The sequence below is a fragment of the Myxine glutinosa genome, chromosome 3 (genome assembly GCF_964187855.1).
Source record: "Myxine glutinosa chromosome 3, kmMyxGlut1.1, whole genome shotgun sequence".
NCBI lineage: Eukaryota > Metazoa > Chordata > Myxini > Myxiniformes > Myxinidae > Myxine > Myxine glutinosa.
In genome coordinates, this window is record NC_136263.1 from 108,353,271 (window position 1) to 108,365,375 (window position 12,105).

The 12,105-nt window shown below is 42.6% G+C and overlaps 1 protein-coding gene across 23 annotated transcripts in view; it reads right to left on the bottom strand.

The window, feature by feature from the left end:
- The window catches only part of LOC137423285 (MYND-type zinc finger-containing chromatin reader ZMYND8), a 273,708-nt gene that overhangs the window by 69,306 nt on the left and 192,297 nt on the right, over nucleotides 1-12,105 (bottom strand). The window lies entirely within an intron of this gene.

Sequence of the window (12,105 nt, forward strand, 5' to 3'; positions counted from 1 at the left end):
CAAGATACTCTAGAAAAAATATAGAAAGTCTAGACCCACTTTCGAAATTTTCACCTTTTGTTGCCTTATAGCCTGGAATAAAAATGCATTAAATCAGACTTTTTCCACTTTTATTTACACATTGTAACATTGTAACTTCCAAGTGGAAAGCAAATTCCATTGATTTCAGAAAATTAATTAAAACTACAAAACGAGAATATCTTGGTTGGATAAGTGTCCACTCCCCTGAGTTAATACTTGGTGGAAGCACCTTTGACATCAATTACAGCTGTGAGTCTGTTGGGATAAGTCGATACCAACTTTGCACTTGATTGGGCAATATTTGCCCATTCTTCTGTACAAAACTGTTCAAGCTCAGTCAGGTTGCGCGGGGAGTGTTGATGGGCAGCAATCTTCAAGTCATGCCACAGATTTTCGATTAGATTTAGATCGGGGCTTTCACTGGGCCACTCAAGGACATTTATCTTTTTGTTTCTTAGCCACTCCAATGTAGCTTTGGCTGTGTGCTTCCGGTCATTGTTATGCTGAAAGGTGACTTCCGTCCCAATTTCAGCTTTCTTGCAGAGGATAGCAGATTTTCCTCAATGATTCTCCTGTATTTTGCTCCATCCATTTTTCCTTCTATCCTGACAAGTGCCCCAGTCTCTGCTGAAGAGAAATATCCGCATAACATGATGCTGCCACCACCATGCTTCAGAGTAGAGATGGTGTTCTTTGGGTGATGTGCTGTGTTGGGTTTGCACCAAACGTAACGTTTTGCATTCAAGTCAAAGATTTCAATTTTAGTCTCATCAGACTGCATAATATTTTGCCTCATGCGCTCACAGTCTTTGACGTGCCTTTTTGCAAACCCCAGGTGTGCTGTCACATGCCTTTTTCTCAGGAGTGGCTTCCACCTGGCCACTCTCCCGTAAAGCCTAGATTTGTGAAGTGCTGCACAGACTGTTGAACTTCCGGCAGGTTCTCCTATCTCAGCCAAGGAACTGTATCATTCTGTCAGATTGATCATAGTAGTAGGGGAGCCAGAGAGCAGAAATGTGCTTAAAAAGGGTTGAGGTAGTCATGGAAGAACATACTTTTCTCTTTGGTGTTTTTTGGTAGAATGTGCCATGGTGCACATGTCTAGGATGGCTTGCTTGGGCAACTCTCTTGCCAAAGTGCCGATTAGGCTGAATTTATCATCTGTTGACATGGCAAATTTCAGCCCGAAAATTAGGGGTAGGGGAAATGTAAATGGCTATTTCACCATGTTGCAATTGTTGTATTGTAACATTTTAGGTATCATCATAAAGGTATTAGGTTGGGCTAAAAATTGGTATCAGAAAAATTTCATTGGGGTCACTGAGTACAGTTTTAGGGGTCCAAAGGTCACGCTCAGAAGGGTCAGGTGAAAATCTAGGGGTCGGGGGTATAAATGACCCCACTGTACCCAAACCAATAACAATAAATGAATGCCACTCGCACAAATTTAAGAGTACTATACAACCAGGTTTTTAATAACTAGGGCATGCCCGTACTATATCTATATCTAAAATTATATCCCCCCCCTCTATTTACATGAAATGGTTTGGTCCAAAGCGAACGGCTTGCGAGTGGTGACAATCCCCCCCCTCTATTTACATGCAATGGTTTGGTCCAAAGCGAACGGCTTCCGGAGTTTGGTAAAGAAATCGCCATCGCGTGCACAAACGCGCAGGAAAGCGAATGAATCGCAAATTCGTTTTTATTAGTTGTAAAACATAGTTTAACGCCAACATAGTTTGCAAACGTGAAATAAATGAATACGCTCTCAAATGTGCCATCCGAGGCAGAGTGTGCCCGCCACGTTCGGCACACGCGATCGTTCGCTGCTCTCTGATTGGTTGAATCGTTTTTTGGACATAGCTCGGTAAGTAATTGTCCGATTAATATGAAACCTTGAAAAGGCACATCCTCGGGTCCCCAGCAATATACCTGGCAAGTTAAAAGTATATCGGACCCGTGGTTGTCGAGAAACAGCGGTCACAGACAAACGTACAGACAGACAGAGATTACTGGAATTATAGATAGATGAAGCGATGTTTGATGGGAATACAGGTTTTGAGAATTAACCCCTTAATGTCTTTGAGCAAAATCGAAAAATGGCAAAAATATAGGTTATTATAATGAAAGTGATTTTGCACTACTTGCATGATTAAAACATGAGTATATTATAAATTATATTGATAAAGTACATATCCTGACCATTTAAACCAATTTAACCCTTTGCTTGCCGATATTAACCCTTGTGTGTCTTTCACATTAACCCTTCGTGACGTTTTACCATTTTTCATCTGTTACAATTTTATTGAAAATTTACATATTTTTGCCATTTTTGCCATTTTTTGTATTAAAACCCCCGCTAATTTCACCCCAAATCCACTTTTTTGAAATACCAACTTCTGTCCTGGAAGTCCTTGGTGTCCTTGTGTTTTATACTTCTCCCACCCCCGCCTTCCCACGCCTCCTCCCCCCTAGCCTTCTCCCTCCCACACATCTCCCTGCTCTCAAATGTTATGTTTGTGTGCTTCCCCTTCTCTCCCCATCTTGTCTTCCGCTCCCTCTTTTTATATATTTTGTTTGTCTGGTTGATTTGTTTGTGAAATAAATGTTAGCTCTTTCACGAGCCTCGATTCAGTATGCAAAAAAACAAAAAAAACAAACAAACAAAAAAAACAGAAGATGTTCAGTAACTATAGCTCTTTGATGTTAGTTGTTGATCCTACTTGTTCATTTTTATGTAAATAAACATCATTATCTTCAATTTGTGTGATGGGAGTGGCAGCTAAATCAAGAGACAATAGGCTAAAGGTAAGTGTTTAAGCCCAATGCGAACTCATTCAAAGGAGAGTCCCTAATGAGACACCATACCTTAAAAACAAAGAGCTCTTCAGTGTGTCATTAATTGGAGGTGCAATTGACCTCTCATTTGTCATGCTTGAAAGAGCCAGAAAATCTATCTGGAAATTAAAATTTAATCCATCACATCCTATAATCGTGAAATATGATAGACACCTCGTGTTACATAATAATAAAAGAAGTATTATGCCTCATTAACAGGTAATTAGTTTGCAGTGATTTGTTTTTTTGGCTGTACTTTTGAGTACTTTAGGCTGGGCTTGTACATTATGTAACATGTGTACATTTTAATGGAATCTACGGAAGCCCATAAGGACAAGGTTATTCAGTCCCCCTTCTGAGAGAATGCAGGCTAATTCTACCGGCATGATCATTATCCCATTTCTCGGTGGTGTGTTGGGGCAGAGTAGAGGATGCTTCCTTTCGATTTCCGGCCCGACCCCATATCCAATATGGCTGCCAGAGCCGCCATCTTGATTTTGGTTTCCACCCACTAACTAAAGAATGCCTTGGCCGATTGATCCCATTTCTTACTGATGTGTTGGGGGTGGGTACAGGAAGCTTCCTTTTCATTTCAGGCCAAATCCCATATCCAATATGGCTGCCAGAGCTGCCATCTTGAATTTGGTTTCTGCCCATTAACTAAAAAATGTCTTTGTCAGTTCATCCAATTTCTTAGTTGTGTGTTGTGCATGGATCGAGGAAGCTTCCTTTTGATTTCCAGCACGACTCTTCATCCAATATGGCCACACCACAGCTGCCATCTTGTTGCCATTTTCATTTTATGGCTGAGTAGTACAGCGTTCGATTTGCGGGGCCAGCGACATTTTATTTTATTTCCATTGGCATGGTTGGATTTCACTGAAAATTTGACGCCTTGCACTTTGCCTTTCAGCTTCAAGTTACAACATCCAAAGTCTACCCATGGCAGAACTCACCGAGCTACAGTTTGGAAGGAAACGCAAGAGTCCGTCTCTTCTCAAAACTGACTTTACTTGCTGCATAATAAGTCAGAAAACCACCCATGATACCCTGCAGCAGGTGACTAACAACGGGTATGATACTCTCTTATACGCTGTGACACACCGCCATGATGACACTGCTACTCGTCTCCAAGATGACATCATTTGCAGAGATGCATTTTTTGATAAACAACCAAAATATCACCGAAGATGTCGCAATATGTATACGAACAAGAAATCTGTTGATCAAAAGAAACGTTCCAAAACAACTGAGGATGATATTGTTGAGAAAACTTTGCCTCTTGTCACCAGATATTCAACTTCAAAGGCAGAATTTACCATGGTATGTTTCATCTGTGGCAATGAGAGGGATAAAAAGGGTCAGCATAAACTGGGAGGCATGACCCGTGGACCTGCCTTGAAGTTGACCAAAAATGGTACATCAGAACTTGAAAGCTTGGCATGTGATGAACATGAGGAGGCTGATATGCGTATCTTTGCTCACATTGCATACTCGGCAAAGGAACAAGGATGCAAGAGAGCAGTCATCCAAGCCACTGACACGGATGTCATTATGCTGGCTATTTACCACGTTTCAAGGGTCGATGGTTTAGACGAGCTCTGGATGCAAAAGGAGAACATCTTCATCCCATGTCATGTTCATGTTTTTGGTAAGTCAATACACAGATATGACCAGCTCATCCTTACTGTCAGCATATGCTCTCACTGGCTGTGATACAGTCAGCTACTTTTTCCATTGTGGAAAAAAACGTGCATTGAAAGTGGCATTGGATTGTGGAAAGCTCCTTGAGCCAGTTGCACAATATAGAATTCCTGAAGAGGGTATTGAAATGTCAGAAGCCATTGCAGAGTCCACGCATAAATATGTATATGCACTGTATGGGAAAAAGGACTTCTCTGGTTCTATGGATGAGCTACGGTGTCATCTTTTTCAAACAGAGATCTGACATCCGATCATTGCCTCCCACAAGCGATGCTTTTCAGCTTCACATCCTGAGGATGATGAAGTTGGAAAGAAGATTGACGAGAAGAGGAAGAAGTTCAAGGAGTGGCAGAAGGCGAAGGGTATGGGGGCAGAAAAGGCAGAGCATGAAAGTTATAAGGCAGCCAAGAAGGCTGCAAAGAAAGAGGTAGCAAAGGCACAGGAGGCATGTAGGAAAATGTTTGGAGAACGCTTGCATTTGGAAGAGGGTCAGAGAGCGGTATTCAGGATTGCAAAGCAGATAGCGAAAGAGAGGTGTGATGTGATGGGGGTGAGTTGCTTGAAGGATGAAGTGGGACAAATCGTTGTGGACCCAGATGGAATTAAAGGAAGATGGAAGAGATATATGGAAATACTGTTGAATGTAGAGAATGAATGGGATGGCAACATAGAGAGTAACCCAGTTTTAGGACTGGCAGAGAAGATAACCGAGAAGGAAGTTGAGGAAGCGATAAAAGCAATGAAGAGTAGAAAAGCGGGAGGGCCGACGGGAGTTGTGGGAGATATGTTGAAGGCAGCGGGAAATTGGGGTGTGAAGAGAATGACAGAGATCTGCAGTCTGGTGGTGAAAGAAGGCCGCATTCCAGTGGATTGGGAACTGAGTACCCTCGTCCCTCTATACAAGGGGAAAGGTGACCCTCTGGACTGTGGCTCGTATCGAGCAATAAAGTTATTGGAGCATGGAATGAAGGTATTGGAAAGGGTGTTGGAGAGGAGGATAAGGAAGAAAGTGAAGATTGACGAAATGCAGTTTGGATTTATGCCAGGAAGAGGAATGACAGACGCTCTTTTTATTGTGAGGCAGTTGCAGGAGAGGTACATGGAGAAGAGGAAGAAGTTGCTTCTTGGGTTTGTTGATCTGGAGAAAGCATTCGATAGGGTTCCACGTGAAGTAGTGGCATGGGCATTGAGGAAGTTATGAGTGGAGGAATGGTTGATCAGAGTAGTGACGGCAATGTACAAAAGAGCGCGCACAGCTGTAAGGACGAAGGACGGGAACAGTGGTGAGTCCCAGTGACGGTGGGAGTACATCAGGGGTCGGTACTAAGTCCACTACTATTTGTAGCTGTGATGGAGGTGCTGGCTCAGAACGTAAAGGAGGGTTTACCGTGGGAGTTGTTGTATGCAGATGATCTGGTGTTGATTGCAGAAAGTATGGATGGACTGAAGGAGAAGATGAACAAGTGGAAGGAATGTATGGAGACAAAAGGTCTGAAGGTGAATATCGGAAAAACGAAGGTGATGGCAAGTGGTAAAGCATGTGGTCATATATATATTACTAGATGCCGCATGGCCTATCAGCGCTTGTTGTCGCGATACGTCGGAAGCGCCGCCATCTTGCGGAGGTACAACCAGCATGTGTGATCATTGGATCCAAGGCTAAAAAATTGACTCCTAGACCGTAGCTCGGTTAATAATGAACGGATCTGTACAATTAATACCTCATTTTAATGCTGAGGAAAATTTCTATTTAATAAGAGCAAAGTTTTTCATAGGAGGAAAGTTGGGGGTACTATAAAAAGCAGACCGGCCAGAATAAGCGGACCATCCAGAATCGCAGACCACCCACACAGCAGGAGCAGACCAGACACTGAATAAAAATTCTCTGTGACTCACAGGAAATTAATTAAGATTAGATGTACATATAACATGATGTTAAATATGGACTAACCAAATAATACTTTTTTTAAAGGCTATCAATTAAGCTCAATCAATTAATCCCTACCTCAAACAATTGTTGTGTTTAAATGCATATACATGTATAACACACATAATCCTGTCATCGAAGAAACTCGGTTTGTGCTTGGATGGGAGATGTGTGCATGGAAGGCTGAGTGTTGTTCGCTTGGCGCGGCAGAGACAGACACACACCTGTGTCAAGAGACAGACACACACTGGCACGGATTAACAGACACATACACAGACTCGCACGGCAGACACAGACACAGACCGGCGCAACAGAGACAGAAGACACAGACAGACCGGCTTGGCAGACAGACACCCACAGGCACGGCAGAGACAGTGTATGTATGCATGTGTGTGTGTATGCCTGTGTGTGTGTGTGTGTGTGTGTGTGTGTGTGTGTGTGTGTCTGTGTGTGTGTGTGTGTGTATGTGTGTGTTTATGTGTGTGTGTGTGTGTCTGTGTGTGTGTGTGTGTGTGCATGTCTGTGTGCGTTTATGTGTGTGTATATGTGTGTTTATGTGTGTGCCTGTGTGTATGTGTGTGTGTGTGTGTGTATATGGCTGTGTTTATGTGTGTGTGTGTGTGTGTGTGTGTTTATGTGTGTGTGTGTGTGTGTGTGTGTGTGTGTGTGTATGTGTCTGTGTTTTTGTGGGGTAAAATGAGCGTATCTTTCATTAAAACAGCTGTTCACTACCATTTCTTATCTTTCCCCATCCAAAACCTTGATCTTTTCTACCCCCGTTAATACATCCCAAATCCACCTCTTTGAATCTCCGACTTCATTCCGAAAATTCCGAGCAATGTCCATTTGTTATGTTCTGTGTACCACTCGCCTCCCCCCCCCCCCCCCCCCACCCCTCTCCAACAACCTCCAGCCCTCTCCTTTCCATAGATCTCCTGATGTCCCTGCTCTCTACTGTTGTGTTTGTGTGTTTCCCTCTCTCTGCCCCTCTTGTCTCCCGCTCCCTTCATTTTATGTTTTATGTGTCTGTTTGTCTTTTTTTGTGTTTAATGCGTTAGCTCTTACATGAGCCTCGACTTTGTATACAAAAAAAAGAAATAACAAATCTTCATATGATCACCTATCATACGCCGCGCGCAGGATCTCAACCTCAATCTTGATAATCCGTGTAAATCATCCAGTTGTTTCACGTTCGACTCGAGTCCGTCAACGTGTTAACTTTTAAATTAAACACTCAGTAATGGTGGTTTCCCACTCATCAACACGATTACCTGAGTCCATCGACATGACTTACTTGTGGAATGTGATGCCTTTGTCCCTTGACTCCAATGTACGTTTATTTGTACAGCCGTACGCTGCACAAAATTGCGGCATTTCGCCGCTTTTAACTGCACCAGCGCGTCAGCTTTGAAGGACCTCCCCAAGATGGCGGACTGCTCTACGTATCCGGGAAGGTGTCGCGCGACATCTAGTGTTATATATCTATGCATGTGGTGAGGTGGAAAGAACTGGGAAGTGGCCGTGTGCTGTGTGCAGGAAGGGTGTCGGAGTGAATTCCATTCAATGTACAATGTGCGCTGAGTGGGTTCATCAAAAATGTAGTGGTTTGAGAGGGTCATTAACCAGTGTGGCAGCTACATTCAAGTGTAAGGTGTGCACAGAGGGAGCTGCAGATGGAGGAAATGTTGAGTTGGATCTTGGAGACGGCGTGAAGCTGGAAGGTGTGAAAACATTTTGCTACCTCGGAGACATGCTGAATGGAGAAGGTGGATCAGACTCGGCAACGGTTGCTCGAGTGAGATGTGCATGGAAGAAGTTTCGGGAACTGAGTGGCGTGCTGACGAGGATGGGAGTGTCGTTGAAGCTGAAGGGAAAGGTGTATGCTGCATGTGTGAGAAGTGTTATGATTTATGGGAGTGAGACATGGGTAATGAACGTAGAGCAGCAACGAAGGCTGGAAAGGGTGGAAATGCGAATGGTTCGGTGGATGTGTGGAGTATCGTTGAGAGAGAGGAAGACAAATGATGAATTGCGAAAGATGATGGGAATGGAGCCTGTGATGGATGCTGTGAAGAGAAACAGGTTGAGATGGTTTGGTCATGTGTTAAGGAAGGATGGAATTGACTGGTTGAGAAGAGTGATGGAAATGAATGTAGAAGGAAGTAGAGGACGGGGAAGACCGAGAAAGACTTGGCTAAAGATGGTCGGAGAAAAAATGCGGGCAAGGGGGTTAACAAGGGGAGATGCAGAAAATAGGGCAAAATGGAGAACATTGTCATGGGGACCGCAAGGCTAACCCCCGCTCTTGCAGGGAAAATGGCCTTAAAATGCCTGTTGTTGTTGTTGTTGTTGTATCCTGAGGGCTCTGTACCAAATATTAATTTGGAAACGTGCTACAATGGCAAGTCCAACGTTGCCCGATCCCACCGACTTTGGCCGGAATACCAAGAAAGGATACCTGCTGGCTACTTTGATGGCAAAACCGTCAAAACCAGGTTTGCTGAAAACTAAATGCAAATGTCGCAAAGATAAATGTGGGCCATATTGCCCTTGCAGAAAAGCCAAAGTTTCATGCACCATGGCTTGTAACTGCTGCGGGGATCCACTGATGTGCACACTAATGGAGGAAAAAAATGAAGATGTTCTATGAACATAAACGTCTCACTCATAATTCTTCATTCATAATCAGCCTCATCATCCTAACTAAAATACTAACAGAAAGTTCACAAGCCTTGTATTGACACACCCTATTTTACTACATGTAGTAATTTATCATTAGAGGAATGATACTGTATGGATATGGTACATTTATCCCCACTTACCCTCATTAAATGTACATGAGACATTCATTATCAAACCTTGTGAATATTTTAAGGCCTAATCTAACAAGAAAAGTGAATGCATACCCATGGTATGTTTGGTTTCGAGTTGAAAGTACCAGTTTGTAAACGAATGAACAGGGCTAACATGGTTTAAGTGAAACACCCAGAAGGGGTTAATATAGGCAAGCAAATGGTTAAATTGGTTTAAATGGTCAGGTTATATGCCTTATCAATACAATTTATAATATATTACATTATACACATGAGTTGATCATGCAAGTAGCATGGAATCACTTCTATTTTTAAAAAATCATATTTTTGCCATTTTTCGATTTTGCTCATAGACACTAAGGGGTTAATTCCCAAAACTTGTATTCCCATCAAACATGGCTTGATTATTAAAAACTTTGTTATATAGTACTCTTAAATTTGTGTGAGTGGAATTAATTTATTTTTATTGGTTTGGGTACAATGGGGTCATTTATACCCCTGACCCCTAGATTTTCACCTGACCCTTCCGAGCGTGACCTTTTGACCCCTAAAACTGTACTCAGTGACCCCAATGAAAATTTTCTGATACCAATTTGTAGCCCAGCCTAATACCTTTATGATGATATCTAAAATGCTAGAATACAACAATTGCAACATGGTGAAATAGCCATTTACATTTCCCCTACCCACAATTTTAGGGCCGAAATTTGCCATGTCAACAGATGATAAATTCAGCCAGATCAGCACTTTCGCAAGAGAGTTGCCCAAGCAGGCCACCCTAGACATGTGCACCATGGTCCATTCTACCAAAAAACACCAAAGACAAAAGTATGTTCTTCCATGACTACCCCACTTATAGATTCAGGCCTTGGCTCCCCTACTATAGGGTTATTGGTCCCCTCCCAGACCAAAGTCCTTCTTGCCCGGTTGCTCAGTTTGATCAGACGGCCAGCTCTTGGAAGAGTCTGGATAGTTCCATATTCTTTCCATTTCATAATGATGGAGCTCACTGTGATCTTGAGAACTTTTAACACTTAAAAAATTGTTTTATACCCTCCCCCAGATCTGTGCCTCCTCGCAATTCTATCTACGGACAGTTTCTTGGACTTCATGGAAGAGTTTCTGCTCTGACATGCACTGTCAACTGTGGGACCTCATATAGAAAGGTGTGTTTCTTTCTAAATCATGTGCAATCAATTGAATTGGCCACAGGTGGACTTTAATTAAGTTGTACAGGAATCTCAGGATGATAAAAGGAAATTGGATGCACCTGAGCTCAATTTGGTGTGTGAGAGCAAAGTGGTTGAATACTTATTGACACATCGCAGCTTTTCATTTCTAATTATTTTGTAAGAATTTCTAAAAAATAAATTCCACTTTGACATTATGGGGTATTATGTGTCGATCAGTGATAAAAATCTCAATTCCATCCAATAGTCACGTGAAAAAGTAAGTACACCCCATGTAAAGTTTTGACTTTTCAACATATTTCAACATACAGCTATTTGATCTTCATTTCAACAATATTGATAGATAAAGGTGATATAAAATAACAAATATCATGAAACATTTACATTTTGTAGTCCATTGTATAATTTAAATAAACATAAATGCAAGTTTCGCATGTGGAAAAAGTAAGTACACCCTTGGCTCTAATAGGTGGTATTGCCCCCTTTGGCAGAAACAACCTCAAGTAGGCGTTTCTTATAACTGTCTACCAGTCTCTGACATGGACTGGTAGAAATTTTAGCCCACTCCTCCATGCAGAATTCTTTCAGCTGTGCGATGTTTGAGGGGTTTCTTACATGCACAGCTCGTTTCAAAATCCCCCCACAACATCTCGATGGGATTTAGATCCGGGCTTTGACTTGGCCGTTCCAGAACCCTCCATTTCTTTGTTTTAAACCATTCCTTGGCGGATTTACTGGTATGTTTAGGGTCATTGTCATGTTGCAAGGTCCACCTTCGGTTGAGCTTCAACTTTCCGACAGATGGCCTCACATTATCCTCAAGCACCCTCTGGTACAATGAAGAATTCATAGTGGATTCTATGATGGTGAGCTGCCCAGGCCCTGATTCAGCAAAGCTGCCCCAAAACATAATATTTCCACCACCATGCTTTACAGTTGGTATCAGGTTCTTGTGGTCAAATGCTGTCTTTGGTTTTCGCCAAACATGTCTTCTGGTACTGTGGCCAAATAGCTCTACCTTTGACTCATCTGTCCAGAGCACATTGTTCCAGAAGTGCTGGTCTTTGCCTAGGTGTTCATTGGCAAAATTTAGTCTTGCCCTGATGTTCTTTCTGGACAGCAAAGGTTTCCTCCTGTCACACGTAGATCCCATGTAGATCAAATTTGTGCAGCCTCTTTCTAATGGTGGACTCGTGCACTTTGACATCAACAGTGGCAAGAGCTACCTGTCGGTCCCTTGATGACATTCTAGGGGTTCTTACAGACTTCTTTCAGCATCTTGCGGTCTGCTCTCGGGCTGAACTTGCTGGGGTGGCCTGGCCTGAACAAGTTGGCAGTTGTTTGGAATCTTCTCCACTTGTAGATGATCTTCCGGACAGTCGAATTGTTGATTTCAAATTGTTTGGAGATCTTTTTAAATCCCTTCCCAGACTCGTAGGCATCTATAACCTTCTTTCTGAAGGCCTCAGAGAACTCTTTTGACCTCGGCATGATGACGCCGTACACTTCAACAATAAAGAGCAAACCAAACGAAATGTCTGAGGTTTAAATAAGACAGGTTCCTCCAAAATCCTCTCTAACGATGTTATAATCATTTGCACCTGAGCTGGTG